Below are 19200 nucleotides of genomic sequence, written 5' to 3'. Positions count from 1 at the left end.
TAGGAGCAGGACCGGGACAAAAAGTCAGACAATGATATATGGTTTGAAAATCCTAAGCCAAGATCTTAAATTCTGTCCAAATGCCTACCTCAAAAGATCAAGACTGGTACCCATGATTGGACATTGAGGTAATTTTGTAAGTAAGGAATTTGAATAAAAATGATAAAAAAAAATAGAAAATGAAGAACCTGGGATGAATACATGATGCTAATATGACAGATCTGAAGGGGAAACCTATCAACATTAACACCAACATCTATTTCAAAAAACAGGACAATAGATCTGCTGGGAGAGGGGAGGAGGAGGAGAAACATAAGAGGAAAGACGAAAAGAAGGAGGACAGAAAGTATACAGCTTATTTTGTATGTGGAAAACATTTTTGCAGTTCTCCAGTTCTTGAATCAGTGAGGATCTGTGATCACATCAGGTTATGAGTGGCAACCTCAAGCTGTTGGCCTTGTGTAACACCTGTTGCATAAACAGCAAGTATCTGTTATCTGAGAAAGGGGCTAGAATGGAAGAAATCTCTTTACAATTTGATATTGTTGAGTAGTCACTGAAATTTTACTCTAGTGCTAATAACAGAAAGATGAGGTCATAGTCTTCCCCTAAAAACACTGGAAGACTACATCCACTCAGTATGAATGTACAGAGAGGAATCAATAATGTATACAGCACTTGTACCTGTCATAAGGTATGCATGCTCAGTAATGACCTAACTGACTAAGTGGAGCTGCTCGCCATGAATGATGGGATGGACTTTGGAAAATGGCTATAATTAGAATTGATGAAGGGTTTACATTTTCTCTCTTTTTTAAAAAATATTTTTTGATAGGCAGAGTTAGACAGTGAGAGAGAGAGAGACAGAGAGAGTTATAGATAGTGAGAGAGAGACAGAGAGATAGGTCTTCCTTCCGTTGGTTCACTCCCCTAGTGGCTGTCATGGCCGGTGCTGCACGAATCCGAAGCCAGGAGCCGGCTGCTTCCTCCTGGTCTCCCATGCGAGTGCAGGCGCCCAAGCACTTGGGCCATTCTCCACTGCCTTCCCGGGCCACAGCAGAGAGCTGGACTGGAAGAGGAGCGACTGGGACTAGTACCCAGAGCCCCAACTGGGACTAGAACCCAGAGTGCCGGTGCCACAGGAGGAGAATTAGCCTAGTGAGGCACAGCGCTGGCCCATTTTCTCTCTTTTTAAAAAGACACATTTTGGTGCCCCATGTAAAGAGGCACTGATCTGCAACTCTTTTCCTAGCAATTATGATTAAGTTACTTGTTACACAATTAATTATTTTCTTGGCTATTATAACAAAAACCTTTTAAAAAATCTTACATTCTTTGATGACTTCTAAAAAATACATAAGAAATGACTTCTATGTGACAAAGCATAAAGCTTTATATGAAGATATAAAATGATAGAAAACTGAAACTTTACTCTGAAAGATGTGGAAACATACCTTAAAATTCATGTTACTAACATTGGGAAACATTTCTTAAGAAACTTGATTTTTGTCTGTGTTAGGTTTCCTTAAGTAAAGCAACTAAATCAAATGAAAATATGTTTATTACTTGGGGTAATCCAACTCTTAGGAACAGCCAACAGGAAATAGATCAAGAGATTTAATGGATTAAAACATAAGGACATCTCATGCTTATCCATAAAATTCAGAGCAGGTTATCCTGAAGCTGAAAATGGCAACTCAAACACATTTTTAATGTCCAAGTATTTTCTATTTTTTAACATCATATTTGGTGGCTCAATCGCTACTCCTCACATCACACAGTTATTGGGTATTTGTTATGACTCCAAACTAATCTCTTCCTATAGAAACAACTAAATCAGAATGACAGGAACTGGGACAAAGAGGACTTTTCCATATTCTGTCCCTGCAATTCATTCATGAAGAAAAAAAAATCAGAGTCCTCTGTGTTTCCATGTCCAAAAGTGGGTCATGTTCAAATTTTCAACCCTCTTCATAGTCCTATTCCACAATTCTCATCTGTCATGTGTCCTATTTTTCTTATCACAAGCTCATTGTCATCAAGTTCCAGGGATACCCGACTTGTAACATTTCTGTGATCCAATATATCATTCATTTTATGTAGCCGTAGTGGAGAAATGTGTATACAGTTTCCTGTGTCTGGACTGTAAATCTTCATCTCTGTCTTGTATTGCTCAGATTTTCATCTCTTTAATAAGATACCTGAGACAGGATTGGTTTATAAAGAAAAGTCACTCATTTTGAGAAAAGGTGGCTCCCACTGTTTTGGCCTCTGCAATGGGGACCATTCATTGGATGATAATATTGGGAGCATGGGCAGGAAGAGACCACATGGCAAGTAAGAAAACAAGCAGGGATTCAGAAGTGAGTGTTGTCCTTTTAACAGCAAGTCTCATGAGAATTACCTTACTACCTTCCTAAAGTCCCTTTCTGAGGGCACATCTTCAGTGGCTTAAGTATCTCTCACTCTGTGCCACATCTTACAGTTCCCACCAGCTCAACAGTGCCACTTAGTGCCACGCATCCAACACAAGGACCCTTAGGGAATAAACAACATTAAATCTATTTAGCAAATCCCCGTTAGATGGAGAACCCCCTTGGAAAAACATAAAAGAAGTCCAAGTTACCCTGAATGAATTATTAATGAACTATGCATTCTATTTCTCTGATTCACAAGGAACTATAAAGAATGATTTACTGCTAAAAGGAAAGATTGTATATTTAAGCCAATATTATAGTGCAATTAGTAATCATAGAACAGTAAAAACCATGGTATCCGTTTTCTTGGCAGCTATTGGATAGAAGTGCACAAAGAGTTAATTGAAGTAACATGGTTTATATGGCTGATAAGTCTCAGAACTGGCTCCTACCAATCTCACATGCCCCTCATGCCCATGACATGGTCTGCACTTGTGAGGAGTTTTTAACATTATGTGCAGCACATAACGAGACTGTAATGAGGCTGTTTGTCAGGACTGTAAGAAGAGACCAGAGCAGAAAAAGAAGCACATGCATGAAAGACAAAACACAATTATGTACGTAACAATAACAAAAGCAGCTCTTGGATTAAGCCACCATCTGAAGTGCAGGCATCCCATAGGGGTGCCAATTCCCTGTCCTGGCTGCTCCAATTCTGATTCAGCTCCCTGCTAATGTACCTAGGAAAGCAGTGGATGATGGCCAATTCTATGGGCTCCTTCACCCATATGGGTGACCTGGAAGAAGCTCATGGTTCCTGGCTTTGACCTCGTCTAGCTCTGGCCATTGTGGCCATTTGGGAAGTGAATCTGTGAATGGAAGACCGATCTCTGTCTCTCCTCTCCCTCTGTAACTCTGACCTTCAAATAAGTAAATACATTTTCCAAAAAACAGTAAAGGAGATCTAATTCCTGTAATACTTTGATCAGTACATTATCATGTTTAATATCTTGCTATATATAGATAAAATAGTTTATACATGAAAACATTTTACATGAAATTTAAAATCTTTATCTCAGTTTAATAAAAAGTACAGATCTATTTTCTCTTGTCTCTGTGCCATAATACGGAATCATTTTGATCTTTCAAAAAATTTCTCATCAGCAGCCAGCATTGTGGAACAGTGAATTTTGCCACCAGCAAAACCAGCATCCCATTTGAGCACAGGTTTGGGTCTCGCTGCTCTGCTTCTGATCCAGGTCCCTCCCTGACAGTACACCTGAGAGAGGATCAGAGGATGGTCCAAGGGCTTGGATTCCTGCACCCAAGTGGGAGTCCTGGATGGAATTTCAGGCTCTTGCCTTTTGCCTGACCCAGCTCTGTGTTTTTACAGTCATTTGGGGAGTGAACCAGCAGAAAGATCTCTCTGTCTCCCCATTTCTCTCTCACTGTAACTTTGCCTTTCAAAAAAAAATAAATCTTAAAAAATGTTTCTGGTCAAATGTATTTACTGAGGTAGTTGGCCATACATCTTTGAGAATATATCTACTTTTTAAACAAAAATTGATGAAACTCTTACTGATATATACATGTGGAACAGTTAAATCAAATGAATTCACAAATGCAATACTTCATATAGTCATCATTATACGGTGTGAATACTTAACATCCACTCAGCATTTTTCGGGAACACATTATACAGTAATTTACTATACTAAACATACCTGCCCAATATACTTCTTAAACTTACTGCTCTTATCTAACTGTGAATATGTATTCTCTGACCAGTACCTCTGTCATGCCTCTTCCTTAACTAATTTATCCTCCAGTAACATAAGATAAACTTTAAAGATTCCATGTCAGTGAGATCATGTGGCATTTATGTTTTATGTCTGGCTTATTTCACTAAACAAATGTCACCCAGATTCATCCTTGTTGTTGCAAATGATGATGAGATTTCATTATTTTTAATGGCTGAATAGTATTACATTTTACATTTTTGCCACTTTTTCACTATCCATTCAACTATTGATGGGTAGTTACATTGTTTTTATAACTTAATTACTAATATGGTCAATAATGCTGTATTAAATATATGAAGGCAGAGGTGCCGATGCTGTGGCACAGTGGGTTAAAGCCCTGGCCTGAAATGCTGACATCCCATATGGGTGCTGGTTCTAGACCTGGCTACTCCTCTTCTGATCCAGCTTTCTGCTGTTGCCTGGGATAGCAGTAGAAGATGGCCCAAGTCATTGGACCACTGCACCCATGCGGGAGACCCAGAAGAAGCTCCTGGCTACTGGCTTTGGATCAGCACAGCTCCAGCTGTTCTGGCTATCTGGAGAGTGAACCAGCAGATGGAAGACCTCTCTCTCTCTGTCTCTCCCTTTCGTTGTAACTCTGTCTTTCAAAGAAAAAGAATAAATCTTAAGAAAATATATAGGAAGGCAGAAACATATGATATTATTTTCTTTGCATATATTATAGGTAGCAGGATTGCTGGGTCATATGGTAGCTCTGTTTTCAATATCCTGGGTAAACTCTATACTGTTTTCCATAGTAGCTGTATTAATTTGTAGTCCTACCAGAAGTGTGCAAGGGTACCATTTGTTCTCAAACTTGCCAACACTTATCTCATCTTTCAGATAGTAGCCTAATAGGAGCTAGGTGATTTTTATTTGCACTTTCCTGAGTTTGACCATTTTTTATAATATCTATTGTCATTTTTATGTCTTTATTGAGAAACATCTATTCAAATATTTACCCATTTTAAAATCAGGATATTTGAATTTTTTGATATAGATTTATTTGAATTCCTTTTCCATTTCATATTAACCCTTATCAGATGCACAGTTCTAAATATTTTTTCATGTTCTGTAGATTGTCTTTTTTATTTGTTGAATGTTTCTTGGCTGTACACAAAGTTTTTCAGTTTAGTGTCATTTCATTTGTCTATTTTTGTATTTGCATTCTTGTTCAGCAAATCATTGCCCAGACCAATCTCATAAGATATTCCTTATTGTTTCTACAAGGTTGTTTCATAACTTCAGGTAGCAATGTATTAGGAGTCCCCTTTCTCAGGAGAATGTAATTTTTGGTCTTTTTAATACTACCTATTCTAACCAGAGTGGATGGTAGCTCATTGTGATTTGCACTTGCATTTCCCTATTGTGAGTAATAGTGAACATTTTTACATGTGTTTGTTGATGATTTGTATTGCTTCTTTAGAAAAATGTATTTTAATATCTTTTGTCAATTTCTTAACTGGGTTATTATGTCATTATTATTATTTTATGTCTTCTGGTTGTTGAATTTCTCAATTCCTCATATATTGTGTATATTTCTGCTTTATCAGAGGCAATTTTTCTTTTTCCATCAACTGCTTCACTCTTCAAAGGCTGCAACACTGAGGTCTGGGCCAGGCCAAAGTCCAGAGACAGGAACTCCATCTTCATATCAACCATGGGTAACAGGGGCCCAATTACTTCTGCCATTTTCCACTGCCTTCCCAGGAGCATTAGCAGGAACTGTATTGGAAGTAGGACTGGGACTGGGAAGCTGGGACTCCAGTGGCCACTCTGATATGGGAGGCTAGCACCACAAGCAGTGGGTTAGTCTCCTGCACCATAACGTGAGTCCCAGATTTAGTGTTACAATAAAAGAAACAATCTGAATGAGATGAAGGGTGAATAAGAAGATGGGATGGTGCGAATAAAGATCTGGGAATGTGGAAAAAAAAAAAAAGAAATTATCAATTCCCAACTTGACTCTCACTGGGATTAAACATGACAATAGGTCTGATCTGATTTCATCATCATTTAAAAAAAATCATCTATTATTTTTCACTTTATGTTTCTGTGTGGGAGCAAACTGTTGAAATCCTTACTTAATGTATACTAAGCTGATCTTCTGTATATTAAGATAATCGAAAATGAATCTTGATGTGAATGGAAGGGGAGAGGGAGTGGGAAAGGGGAGGGTTGTGGGTGGGAGGGACGGTATGGAGGGGGGAAGCCATTGTAATCCATAAGTCGTACTTTGGAAATTTATATTCATTAAATAAAAGTTAAAAAAAAAAGATCTGGGAATGTACACCAGTCTCCTGAGATAGAGCTATCACATTATACTGACCATTACTCATGTCCAAAGAAGTTGTTGCAATAGCATTCAACAAACCATGCTTATTTCATAACTGCTAAAACTTAATAAACAACTAATATCCTGAGTTGTATCTAAATCATTTTATTTACCATCACTCATGTCCAAGGAAGTTGTGTTTCACAACTGATAAAATTTAGTAAATGCAACTTCTGTTTACCTGTGGTCTTCTTGAGTGTCTCCAAACATTTTGATTCCTTTGAGGTTTCTAGAACATTTCTTAATGTCAACAAAATCTTGAGAACTTATCCAAACTAAGCTACCTGTCCATTTATTAGAACACTACTCATTGGCCAAAATAAACTCTGCATAGGATATTTATTTATCAGCCACACATAAATTTCCGTAGTCCCAAGGTGATCTTCCTTCTTCAGCTGACCTACAACAGTGAGTGGGAAAGGAGAACTCTAAGCCTCTCTGAAGCCTTATTCTCTTTCTGTGTAACATGTCTGTTTTCTTTTTTCTATCTCTTTTCCTCTTTCTTTTGACGTAAAAGAAAGAATAAGAGGGAAACACAGAGATGCATTATTGATATGCTTGGAATGTTGAGATCCCTTGTGACTCCGTCTCATCTACACTCTATTTTTTGGCTTTTATCTCTGCAGCATGATAATTCATAAAATTCTCTTTCCTGAGACTATAAAGGACTATAAAAGACAGATGAATGGAGTGAACAACCCCAGTAATTGGCTGACAAATAACTATGTTCATTCAGAATGTTTGTGGAGATCATGTGACATTCATTCTTTATTCCTCAGTATCCAGAGTTTCTGGAATCTGGGATGGCTTTTTGGAGACCATATAAGTGGCATTGTGGATTGTTAGGGAGAGTGTGATAGTGACTCATTTTTCATCTTTGCATTTCCCTGCTTTTGCACTTCCTCATTTGTCTGTGTTATATAGTATGAATCAACCCTCATGACACTCCAAAGACTGAGTTCTTCAACTTTTTTTCCCGAGAAATTTGTGATGTTATTGTTAAAGTAGCTGTAATCTGAGCCGGCGCCGTGGCTCAATAGGCTAATCCTCCACCTTGCGGCGCCGGCACACCGGGTTCTAGTCCCGGTCGGGGCACCGGATTCTGTCCCGGTTGCCCCTCTTCCAGGCCAGCTCTCTGCTATGGCCAGGGAGTGCAGTGGAGGATGGCCCAGGTGCTTGGGCCCTGCACCCCATGGGAGACCAGGAAAAGCACCTGGCTCCTGGCTCCTGCCATCGGATCAGCGCGGTGCGCCGGCTGCAGCGGCGGCCATTGGAGGGTGAACCAACGGCAAAGGAAGACCTTTCTCTCTCTGTCTCTCTCTCTCACTGTCCACTCTGCCTGTCAAAAAAAAAAAAAAAAAAAAAAAAAAAAAAAAAAAGTAGCTGTAATCTACTCTATTGAAACCAATCTGTGATTTGGCATCCTTATTGTTCTAATTCCAATTTGAATAGTTCAAATTCCTTTTATTCCAACTTTAGGGAGGTCATTTTAAAATACCCTCATATGTAACAAATAGACCCAACATAATTTATTTGTATAGTTCATTGATTTCTGCTTGTCTAAAACAGGTATTATCATATTTTAAATAACTGTAGATACATAAGTTGATTATGCAGCTGTGATTCTATTAATGTATTTAACATTTATTTTTCCAAAATAATGAGATTTTAATTTATAAGAGACATTCAAGAAGTATTATAAAGGATCTTGTTGGAATTTTGTTTGTTAAGTATTGTTTTACATTTCTTTCTTTCTTTTTTTTTTTTTTCTTTTTTTGAGAGAGAGAGAGAGAGAGAGAGAGAGAGAGAGAGAGGATCTTCCACCTGCTTGTGGCCAAACATCTGGGGCTGGGCCAGGCCAAATTCAGATGCCAGGAACATCTCTGGGTCTACCACCTAAGTAAAGGGGCCCAAGGACTTGGGATATTTTCCCAGGCACATTAACAGAGAGCTGGATAGAAAGTGGAGCAGCTGGGGCATGAACCAGTGCACATACTGGAATGCAGGCATTGCAATTGGAGACTTAACAATGCTGGCCCCATTGTTTTACATGTAAAAAGTACTTTATATTTTTTTTCATTTATATAAAGCGAACAAATTTCATGTATTTCACATATACAATTTTAAAGGCATAATGATACTTTCCACCTTACTCCTTTATTCCTCCCTCCTGCCTCTTTCCTTTCTTATTTTTCTTTTAATTTTCTTCCTTTTTTTAAAAAAAATTATCTATTCATTTGGGAGGTACAGTTACAGACAGAGAGATGGAGAGACAGAGAGAAAGATTTTCTTTTAATTTTCATAATGATATACTTTCAGTTTACTTTATAATAACAAGCTGAAACCTCTACTAAATAAAGAATTCAGTAAGTAGTAAGTAGGAAAACCACTGTTCCTCAGAGTACAGATAAGGGCTATAAACAATAATCAAATTTCACAATTGGTATCATTACCAATTGACTCCTGCTGTTCAGAAGCACTTGTATGGAATGTTTATTTGTGTCTTCTTTCAGGTTATCTGGGCAGGAAACATGATCATTAATTAAGTCTTGCTCATTTCTTAAGTTTATTACTTAGCATGTGCAAGATTAGTAATTAATGTGTTTTTAAAACAAATCTATTTATGTATTTATTTTAGAGGGGGGGGGAGAGACAGAGAGAGAGAGAGAGAGAGAGCGAGCCATAGGCACAGAGAACTATTTCATACACTGATTGATTCACAAAATATTGTGAAGGCAGGGACCAGAAGGACTAAACCAGGAGCAGGGAATTCAACCCATGTGGGTGGCAGGGAGCCAACGCTTGAACGATTACATGTTGTATCTCAGGTTGTACAACAGCAGGAAACTGAAATTGCAAGCAGAGCTGGAACTTGAACCAAAGTACTTCAACATGAGATTCTAGCATCTGCACTCCTGGGCCTAATTGCATCAGATTTGGAATTAGAAACTTCTGTTAGAGCAAGGTCTTCATATTCTAGGAAAAAAAGTGAAAATAAAAGTACAGTCATAAAAAAATTCCTATTTCTATAACTATGTAAGTGATAAAAACATAAAATTCTAACAAACTCTATATTAAAAGCATAGACTATGTGAATCAATTGTCTGGCATCATACCTTTTCAGCCATACTTATACAAGCTGTGAAAGCTTCAGTAATGTGGCTAACCTCTGGGTGCATTAATTTCCTCTTCCATATATATGGATTCATATTAATTTTCCATCATAGGATTTTAAGAAAAGTTAGTTATCCTCTCAGTTTATTAGCTTCCTCGTCTTTGATATAGTGATATTAATGATACAGCATTAAATTACTGTGATGTTGAAAGACTTTTGAAATTGTGGCATGTTTGGAATAGTAAAGGAGTTGGTATACATATAATAGGATTTGATATAATATTTAAACTTATTGAGCACTTAACAAGTGTTAGTTACTGTTATAAAATACTAAGAAATTAAAAAGACTTATATGTGTTTTTTACTTGTGGGTGAAAATTATGGACAATACTGACATGTATTTATGGAATTTTAAAGGCTATAATTTTCATCGTATAGCAGTCAATATGGACTTCATAAAAAAATCTAGATGATTTTGCAATTAGAGATGATGATGTCTTCATAATAACATATCCAAAATCTGGTAAGTTTATAAGAGGCAGTTGATCAGATATCTGTCTTTATTGGTTTTGTAAAGCATGTGTACTAAGGTTCTCTTCCAGACACCAACAGCAACCCATCCCCATTTAAGATCAAAAAAAAGTTAAACTCAAATAGCTGTAATTAAGGCCTTAGGCAATGCATATATTTTAATTTCTGATTGCAAATATGAAGAAATCAAATATTGAGCCAAGGGCAGTTACTCTTTAAATGCGGACCTCTTCACTTGGTCTGAAACAAAATGAAAGAAATATATACTCAAAACACCATCTTAATTTTGTTTCCTAGAATGCTTTTCAATTAACTCTAATTATTTTGTGCTTCTCCATAATATTAAAATAAATTTCAACTAATATAATTATACTCAAATCTTACATTTTGAAAAAAGTTATTTTCAAATTGTGCCTTTTACAATAGGAGTTGATTGTTGCCAAAGAAGGTATGTTGTACAGAGTAATTAATGTTTCTCTCAAAGACTCACTAGAGTTTAAGGCAATATGACATTCCTAATATTCATGAAAATTTTTGTCTCCCTCTTTTTTATTCTTGACTTTGGAATTGATGACCTTGTTAACCTTTTTCAAATTGGTAACTCAATACCTTATTTGTGAATTCATCCATCATGTAAAACTTTGCCTAGTAGAAGATACAGTAAGAATGGAAATAGCTTTTTCTTACATAGATATTGATAATACCAGTTTGCTAAGTTTTAGTTCAAGCACCTCAGTCCATTTAAAAGGTCTTTCTCTTACCTTTACCCACTTTGAAGTCTTTGGTACATCACATACCAGTGCTCTGTTCAACCTGCAGGGTACCTTCCTATTTTAGAAGGGATTTCAGTGAATCTCCCCAGGATTAACTATAAATTGTATAAAATTTATCACACATTTAAATTGGTTAGGCAGTAACATATATAAGATTTTTGACACTTCACATGCTTTTAGAACATTCGAGAACATTGATGCAAAAATCCTAAAGCAGGGGCCAGTGCTGTGGCATAATGGGCAAGGCCACTGGCATTCCATATTGGCACCAGCATCCCATATGGGTGCCACTTCATGTCCTGGCTGCTCCACTTCTGATCCAATTCCCTGCTAATGTGCCTGAGAAAGCAGTGGAAGACAGCCAAAGTCCGTGGACCTCTGCACCCACATGGGATGCCTAGAAGATGCTCCTGGCTCCTGGCTATGGGTTGGCCCAGCTCTTGCCACTGGGGCCATTTAGGGAGTGAACCAGTTTAGAAGACCCTTCTATCTCTCCATCTCTCTCTCTCTCTCTCTCTCTCTCTCCCTCTGCCTCTCTAACTCTGTCTTTAAAATAAATAAATCTTTTTAAAAATTGTAAATATAAGCAAACCTAATCTAGTTTTTTAAACTTTTGTTTAATAAATATTAATTTCCGAAGTACAACTATTGGATTATAGCGGTTTTTCCCCCATAACCACCCTCCCACCCTCAACTATACCATCTCCTGCTCCCTCTCCCATCCCATTAACATCAAGATTCATTTTCAATTATCTTTATATACAGAAGATCAACTTAGTGTTTACTACGTAAAGATTTCAACAGTGTGCACTCACACAGAAACACAAAGTGTAAAGTACTGTTTGAGTACTAGTTATACTGTTAATTCACATAGTACAACACATTAAGGACAGAGATCCTACATGGGGAGTAAGTGCACAGTGACTCCTGTTGTTGATTTACCAATTGACACTCTTATTTATGAAGTCAGTAATCACCTGAGGCTCTTGTCATGAGTTGCCAAGGCTATGGAAGCCTCTTAGGTTCATAAACTCCAGTCTTATTTAGACAGGGCCATAGTCAAAGTGGAAGTTCTCTTCTCCTTTCAGAGAAAGGTACCTCCTTCTTTAATGGCCCATGCTTTCCACTGGGATCTCACTTGCAGAGAGCTTTCATTTAGGTCACTTTTTTTTTTTTTCCTCAGTGTTTTGGCTTTCCATGCCTATAATACTCTCATGGGCTTTTTAGCTGGATTCAAGTGCCTTAAGTCCTGATTCTGAGGGCAAAGTACTGTTTAGGACATCTGCCATTCTATGAATCCTCTGTGTATCCTGCTTCCCATGTTGGATTGTTCTCTCCTTTTTAATTCCATCAGTTATTATTAGTAGACGCTAATCTTATTTAGGTGATCCCTTTGACACTTAATGCTATCATTATGATCAATTATGAACTGAAACTGATCACTTTGACTAGTGAGATGGCCTTGGTACATGCCACCTTGATGGGATTAAATTGGAATCCCCTAGCATTTTTCTAACTCTACCATTAGAGGTATGTCTGATGGAGCACGTGCAGAACTGTACATCTCCTCCCTCTCTTATTACCACTCTTATATTTAACATGGATCACTTTTCAGTTAAATTTAAACAACTAAGAATAATTGCATGTTAATTAAAGAGTTCAACCAATGGTATTAAGTTGAACAAAAAAAATACAAAAAAGGAATAAAGTATTAAGTTGTCCATCAACAGTCAGGGCAAGGGCTGATCAAGTCACTGTTTCTCATAGTGTCCATTTCACTTCAACAGGTTTCCTTTTTGGTGCACAGTTGGTTGCCACTGATCAGGGAGAACATATGATAGCTGTTCCTGTGGGAAAGGCTTTTTTCACTCAGCTTGATTCCTCCATTTTGATGCAAATGACCAGTTCTAGGTCTTAGTCTCCTGTTATTACTCCCAACCGAAGTCAAATTTTTCTGTTTGGCTGAGAGCTTGCGCAGCTCCGAGCTGGCACAGCTGTTATTTATGTCCAAAATGGCACCTGCTCTATTGTCTCACATGCCTTTTAAGGTGTGTGGAGAGGGAGAATCATGTCTGTATCATCCCTTTTTTTTTCCCTCCTCTAGTTAGGATGGTGTACTTTCATCCATGGGGCTTCAAGCCTTGTTCTCTCTAGGCTCTTCCTGCCACTTTTCCTGTATCGCCTCACCTCCCTTTCCAGTGCTGGAGCAGAGACTCTCTGCATCTGGGCTCCCAAGCCGTGGGTACCCCTGCCCTCCATGCAGATATACTGTGTCCCTCTAATTCCAGAAGTGTTTCCTGTGCAGTTTTTTCCCTAACTCTTCCCTGAGACTACAGTATCTCCGCTTTTATTAAACTATCATTTCTTGGACTATCAGTGAGCTCCCTCCCTATTTTGCCATCTTGGAACCCTCCCATAGTGTAGTTTAGTGCTGTTGTTTCTTTGTTGATTTCTGTCTAGCTGATTCGTTTAATGATGGAAGTCCACTGTTACTATTGTTCTGGAGTCTATATCTCACTTTAGGTTCATTCACACTGGTTTTAATTGGCCAGATGCCCTGGCTTTGGGCGCATATATATTTATTTACTATAGCACCATCTTCCTATAGAATTGATCCCTAATCATTACGTAATGCCTTTCACTTCCTATATGCTCAGAATGGTAGTTTGAGCTGGACCTGGATCAAGAGCTGGGAATAAAATCCAGAATTCCCACATACCAGTAATTTAATAACATGTGCCATCACCATTTCCTCTCAGGGTTTGCCTTAGCAGCAAGCTGGAGTCAGGTGCCAGAGCCAGAAATGAAAGACACTAAGCTACCTGAATATGGATGTGGACATCTAAATAGACAGGCTAAACACTCACTCCTGAAAAGTCTTTTAGAATGGTGACCCCTACTTCAATAAAGGATGAAATGTGGAGGGCTTGGTTTGAGTTTTTATAGTAAGTGCAGAATGAGAGTTAAAACTTGGTTTTTAGGATGTTTAATTTGTTTTTGCTTGTTTATGATGTGTCTGTCTCAGAACATCCCAAGCAAGTTGGTCATACATGGTTTGGTTACAAGAATAAGTAAATATGTTCACCAAACATATACTATCTGTTCACTTGAAATCTGGCTTTGTTCTTATGTCTTTGAATGCTTCAATATATTATAGAAGTTCAAGGATGTTGTGAGGAATGCAATATGTGCTATTGTAGATCTAAAACTGAAGGCTTTGGTGGTCAGAATCAGGAAGGGTCTAAGATTTTGCAAGCTAGCAGGTTATCCTGCAACAGTTTCACTGATGATGGCTGAGATGAGACTCTTGGATCAAACACAAAGGATTTTAGAGTTCATGATACAGCAGTCAGCAAACTTCATGCTTCTTGGAGCTTCCTGTGGAGAATTACCACCAGACTAGGATTACAGTCTTTAAGGATCGTACTGCTCTGAAACCTCCATTGGGGCTATTTTAGTGAGACAGGGGAGTTAGTCTGAATTTAATTATAGTTTGCCTACCGTGTGACAAAGAAAGATGCAGATAATTGCAACGATGTTTTTCGTAACTATTTTATGGAGATGAAGAACAATTCAGTTTCTTAATGATGTATGTTCACAGTCTTTCTAACACTAGCTCTGGTGGCCAGCCCAAAGTCCTTGTGTTCAAGAAATAACAAGATTAGACAATAAAATCAGAACATAAAGTGAATATCTTCATGCAATTCCCCAACTAGTTTGGCTATACAGACCCAGATCACTCAATAGCAAATTCCCACATGCTCTTGCAGATACTGGGACAAGGTTGGAATGCATAACAAGGACTCATGATGCTTTAAATATATTGGAAACTCAGCCGGCACCGCAGCTCAATAGGCTAATTCTCTGCCTGCAGCGCCGGCACACCGGGTTCTAGTCCCTGTTGGGGCGCCACATTCTGTCCCAGTAGCCCCTCTTCCAGTCCAGCTCTCTACTACGGCCCGCGTGTGCAGTGGAGGATGGCCCAGGTCTTTGGGCCCTGCACCCACATGGGAGACCAGGATAAGCACCTGGCTCCTGGCTTTGGATCAGTTTGGTGTGCCGGCCGCAGTGCGCCGGCCGCAGTGCGCCGGCTGCAGCGGCCATTGGAGGGTGAACCAACGGTAAAGGAAGACTTTTCTCTCTGTCTCTCTCACTATCCACTCTGCCTGTCAAAAATATACATATATATATATAGGAGACTCATGGTTCTCAGCTCAGAAGACTGTGAATTCTTTCTTTCTTTTGAAGATATATAAACTTATTTATTTGAAAAGCAGAATCAGAGAAAGAGAGAAAGTCACAGAGAAAGATTTGAGATCTATCACCTACTGGTTCACAACCCAAATGGCTGTAATGGTTGGGGCTGGGCCAGGCCAAAGCCAGGAGCCTAGAAATCCATCTGGGCATCTTACTTGAATGCAGGGACCAATGAACTTGGAACATCTTATGCTGCTTTCACAGGCACATTAGCAGAAAGCTGGTTTGGAAGTGGAGCAATCAGGACATGACCCAACACCCATATGGGAGGCTTGCATTTTAGACTGTAGCTTAACCCACTATGCCACAGAAGCCACTCCCTGGAGCCTGCAATTTCTTGACATGTGGAATTCTTTCAAAATGTCAGGCTTGGGGCCAGTGTTGTGGCTCAGTGGGTTAAGCCACCGCCTGTGCTGCCAGCATCCAATATGGACAGTGGTTCATGCTTGAGCTTCCCCACTTCTGATCCAGCTCCCTGCTGATAGGCCAGCTGGGGAAAGCAGCAGAAGATAACCCAAGCACTTGGGACCCTGCCATCCACATCAGAGATGTAGAAAGAAGTTCCTGGGGAGTAAACCAATTTTTAAAAGATCCCCCCCATTCTCTCTCTCTTTCTCTCTCCCTCTCTCCCTCCCCTCTTCCATAACTCTACATTTCAAATAAACCAACAACTCTTAAAAAAGTGTCAGATTAACCTCCATAAAAACCATCACTGAATCTTTCTTGAAATCATGGGAGTGGAGTGCTCAAGTCCATATTGCCACTCATAAATCATTTGAGTATCCATTAGAAAAGAAGGTCAAATCTTCATATAATTATATTTGATTACAGTCAGATATGTTCTGAATTGAAATGGAATTATTTAATATATTTACATGAGTTTCTGTATTGTTCCATAGACAGTGACCAAATTTTACTAATTAAGAAACCAAGAATCAATAACAACTCTTAAATTGTGGATCTTCTATTTCCTCATAATTTGTACTATGGGATAACTCTGAAAATGGGGCATAAAAATATTTCATGATGTGGAGATCTAATTCATGGAAAGTAGGAAGAGGGTGGTAACTGAACATATTCTTACTTTGCTTTGAATGGACATCTGGGCCTTACGGTATTAATTTGTACATAATTCTGTAAGCTAAACTTCTAATAAAGGAATCTATGGAGGAAGAAACAGAGGAACTCACAAAAGCTAGTAGTAAGGAAACTTAGACAAAGGGTAGGGAACAGGGAGGAGGATCTGCTGAAATGACCTGACTCACTTTTATCATGAAATCAGAGCAGCCATAAGTCTTTTTTTTGAATTTTTTCTTTTCAACTTTTATTAATAAGTATAAATTTCCAAAGTGCAACTTTTAAATTATAGCAGCTTTCCCCCCATAACCTCCCTGCCATCCGCAACCATCCCATCTCCTACTCCGTCTCCTGTCCCATTCTTCATAAAGATTCATTTTCAATTATCTTTAAATACAGAAGATCAACTTATTATATACTAAGTAAAGATTTCAACATACTGTACCCACAAAGACACACAAAGTATAGAGTACTGTTTGAGTAGTAGTTTTACCATTAATTCTCATAGTACAACACATTAAGGGCAGAGGTCCTACATGGAGAGTAGGTGCACAGAGACTCCCATGTTGATTTAACAATTGACACTCTTATTTATGATGTCAGTAATCACCTGAGGCTCTTGTCACGAGCTGCCAAGCCTATGGAATCCTCTTGAGTTCACCAACTCGGATCTCATTTTGACAAGGCCAGTTTCAAAGTGGAAGTTCTCTCCTTCCTTCAGAAAATGGTACCTACTTCTTTGATGGCCCGTTCTTTCCACTGGGATCTCAATCATAGAGATCTTTCATTTAGGTCATTTTTTTTTGCCAAATTTCTTGGCTTTCCACACCTGCAAAACTCTCATGGGCTTTTTAGCCAGATCTGAATGCCTTAAGGGCTGATTCTGAGGCCAGAATGCTGTTTAGGACATCTGCCATTCTGAGTCACCTGTGTATCCCGCTTCGCATGTTGGATCATTCTTTCCTTTTTAATTCTATCAATTATTTGCAGACACTGGTCCCATCCATGCAATCTCCTTGACACTCAATCCCATCCCCCTGATCAACCATGAACTTAAACTGATTACTCCTACAAGCAAGATGGCATTAGCACATGCCAACTTTATGGGATTGAATTGTAATCCCCTGGCAAGTCTGTAGCTCTCCCATTAGAGGTAAGTCTGAGTGAGCATGTGCTGAACTGTATATCTCCTCTCTCTCTTATTCCCACTCTTATATTTAACAGGGGTCACTTTTCAGTCAAATTTAAACAACTAAGAATAATTGTGTGTTAATCAAAGAGTTCAACCAATGGTATTAAGCAGAATAAAAAAAAACACTAAAAGGAATAAAATAGTAAGTTGTTCCTTGACAGTTAGGACAAGGGCTGATCAAGTCACTGTTTCTCATAGTGTCTATTTCACTTCAACAGGTTTCCTTTTAATTGCTCAGTTAGTTGTCACTGATCAGGGAGAACTTACGATATTTCTGTCTTTGTGACTGGCTTATTTCACTCAGCATGATGTTTTCCAGATTCCTCCATTTTGTTGCAAATGACCAGATTTCATTTTTTTTACTGCTGTATAGTATTCTATAGAGTACATATCCCATAATTTCTTTATCCAGTCCACTGTTGATGGGCATTTAATTGATTCCAGGTCTTAGTTATTGTGAATTGAGCTGCAATAAACATCAAGATGCAAACAGCTCTTTTATTTGCCAGTTTAATTTCCCTTGGGTAAATTCCAAGGAGTGGGATGGCATGGTCATGTGGTAGGGCTATATTCAGGTTTCTGAGGAATCTCCAACTTTACATTCATAGTGGCTTTGCCAGTTTGCATTCCCACCAACAGTGGGATAGAGTCCCTTTTTCCCCACATCCTCACCAGCATCTGTTGTTGGTAGATTTCTGAATGTGAGCCATTCTAACCAGGGTGAGGTGAAACCTCACTGTGGTTTTGATTTGCATTTCCCTAATTGCTAGTGATCTTGAACATTTTTTCATGTATCTGTTGGCCCTTTGGATGTCCTCTTTTGAGAAATGTCTATTGAGATCCTTGGCCCATCTCTTAAGTGGGTTGTTTGTTTCATTGTTGTGGAGTTTCTTGATCTCTTTGTGGATTCTGGTTATTAATTCTTTAATGGTTGCATAGTTTGCAAATATTTTTTCCCATTTGTCAATGCTTCTTCGCTTTCCTGACTGTTTCTTTTGCAGTACAGTAACTTCTTAATTTGATGTAATTCCAGCAAAAATTCTTAAAGTGAAAAAGTAACTAAGAGTCCTTGATTATAACTTTGTTAATATTAATGTAAAATAAGGACAGAGCAACCAAATAAAAAATGGAAAATAAGCATATTTAGTGCATTTAAAAGAAAAGACTCTCCAAGTGATTTTCAGATATTACTTGAAATTTATTATTCAGCACTATGTCATGGAAGAAAATGAGATTACCTATTTTTACAGGTACCATCTGGACTCAGCAAATACTAAGCTTGATTTATTATGTGAAGCATCTCAATAGAACTGAAAATATAAACACAATTGAAAGAGCCCCCAATCTTGAATACAACATTTTCAATGTGGACTTTGAGAAAAGACAGTCCCTCGCCTCTTTGCTTCCCACCTCCCATATTATTTAGTTCCCAAAGGGCTGAAGAACAAGAAAGCTAAAGTAAGTCCTGGCAATAGCTTAAAGAGTTTTTTTTCACAGGCAACACACCCTCTTACCTATTGTTCATTAGTCCCACTCACCCATGCTCTTTCATATGTTGTATTTTATTGTCTTTCATATTAAGATATATATGGAATTATAATTATGTGAATATATTGGACCACCACACAAATTATTTCTCCATATGGACAACTATTTTTATTTTAAATAGTTTGTTTCTTCACTTATCTCCAATACTGCTTT

General features: G+C 38.3%; 1 long non-coding RNA gene across 9 annotated transcripts in view; it reads left to right on the top strand.

Annotated features, from left to right (window-relative positions):
- The first annotated feature begins 6891 nt into the window (after window positions 1-6891).
- The window catches only part of LOC100339487 (uncharacterized), a 32076-nt gene continuing 19767 nt past the window's right edge, over window positions 6892-19200 (top strand). For 2 of the 9 annotated variants that reach the window (XR_016233784.1, XR_016233779.1), the window contains exons 1-3: window positions 6896-6962; window positions 17298-17460; window positions 18750-18957. This is a non-coding gene — a long non-coding RNA (uncharacterized LOC100339487). Of the gene's footprint in view, window positions 6963-10086; window positions 10193-17015; window positions 17035-17297; window positions 17461-18749; window positions 18958-19200 lie in introns of those variants that run through there. The other 7 variants (XR_016233780.1, XR_016233783.1, XR_016233781.1 and 4 more) reach the window with 7 other exon arrangements.

Source organism: Oryctolagus cuniculus, chromosome 5 (genome assembly GCF_051225735.1).
Source record: "Oryctolagus cuniculus isolate XC-2025 breed Fujian yellow rabbit chromosome 5, ASM5122573v1, whole genome shotgun sequence".
In the NCBI taxonomy this organism is placed as follows: domain Eukaryota; kingdom Metazoa; phylum Chordata; class Mammalia; order Lagomorpha; family Leporidae; genus Oryctolagus; species Oryctolagus cuniculus.
This window is presented reverse-complemented; position numbering and strand designations above follow the sequence as displayed.